The sequence below is a fragment of the Aureococcus anophagefferens genome (genome assembly GCF_000186865.1).
Source record: "Aureococcus anophagefferens unplaced genomic scaffold AURANscaffold_40, whole genome shotgun sequence".
In the NCBI taxonomy this organism is placed as follows: domain Eukaryota; class Pelagophyceae; order Pelagomonadales; family Pelagomonadaceae; genus Aureococcus; species Aureococcus anophagefferens.
The window spans coordinates 128,162-129,759 of record NW_008705597.1 but is presented as its reverse complement, the minus strand read 5'-3'; positions in this window follow the sequence as shown (position 1 = coordinate 129,759).

The following is a 1,598-nucleotide window of genomic DNA, read 5'->3' as shown; positions in this document are numbered from 1 at the left end:
GCGTCTGCAGCCGCGGCGGGTCTGGCTTCTGTATTGCTCACATGTCTCGGCACGTCGGGGGTGACTGCGAACGCGCACTTAAAACGGTCGCTTGGCTGCATTTCAGTGGAGTCCTGATCCATCAGAGTCGCACAGGTTAAACGCACACTTGTCCTCGACTGTAGCTGCGTCGTCTTTTGTGGTGCCTGTGGAACTGGTTGGGTGAGCCAAAGACGGTCATGGAAAACAATGATGTTCACGCCTGAGCTCATTCGGCTTCAGTGGAACCATCGCACACGGAATGCTCGGTTCGCTTGCGTGTGCACGATGACGCAACTTGCGAAGCGGGATTGGGACGGCAGGGTCTTTTTGTCGCGCTTCGTAATCTGGTCTCCTTGGCAATCAGGGGGCAGGGCGTTATTCTCCAGCTCTCTCTGAACCAACCACAAGATCTACCATGTTATAAAATAATACCTTGATAATCTCGAGTACCCATGCTTCTATTGTGGTGATGCGTCATCATCGCTCAGCTGCACTGGTGACCGTTACCAGGGTGGCTTCACTCCATCTCCTCTGTGAGTTCGGGAGTAGGTGTAGAGCAACGGAACTCTCGGGGATATGGGCCTAGAGAGCGTCGGTCGGTGCAAAGGCGGCGCTTGTTTGGGTTCTGACCAAAGCTGATCACTCGCGAGTCTCCACAGGCTCGATGTTCAACACCAGAGAGCCCGATGCTTGCCGGAGCGGGTGAGATCCATGATCGAGATTGCAGTCAGACAGCATGCTTGCTACTGCGCTGCCTGGGCGGGACTCGAGGGGAAGGTGCTGCCGTGTGCTAGGTTGAGTGCAGACGAGTGCAAAATAAGCCGCTATTGGCAGGTGAAGGATGTCCAATGCCGCTTGCGCGATTAGCGAGCTTCACCCAGAGGGCCCGGGATACTCGCCACCGTGCTCAGCTTTGCTAGGTGCGCCCCAAGTGGACGGGTGATTTAGCGGAACGCGGCTTCAAGTAGGAAAAGACTCGCGGAGGAACTTGTTCTCGTTGCTGCTCAAAGCCATGCTCTGCTTGACGCGCACACTGCACTACATAATTATCGTAGCCCCATTCCGAGTCAATCCATCTGGAAGATACCTGTCGAGGAGCCTATCCAGCCCCCAAGGCGGGAAATTACATGATGTTGCTTCCAGCCAGTAAGCAGCGGCATCATGAACACCAGGCGTTGGTCACGACTCTCACACGCTGGTACGGTCCATTGTTTGGGAGGTTTTGGGTACTCTCGTGGACTCAAATGTCCCGTTGATGTCGGCCGGTGTGGATTCTCTTTCTACTGCGGAGCTCACGATGAAGCTTTCTTGAGCATCCGGGCTTGAGATGTCTCCAACATTACTGTTTGACCATCCCACACTCAATTCTGTCGCAAGTTTTTTGGTTTCGGAGGTCGGTGACAGCCAAAGCGCGGCGACGACCTCGGCACTAGTAGCGCTAGTCGAGCGGGCGTGTTTGAAGCACTAAATCTCGTCTCGATGGCAAGAATGTGGGGTTGCGCGTGTTGGAGCGTGGAACATCCAGCTTGCAGGGCCACTGAACTCCAGTTTTGGATTGTGTTTGCTGTCGTCATGTG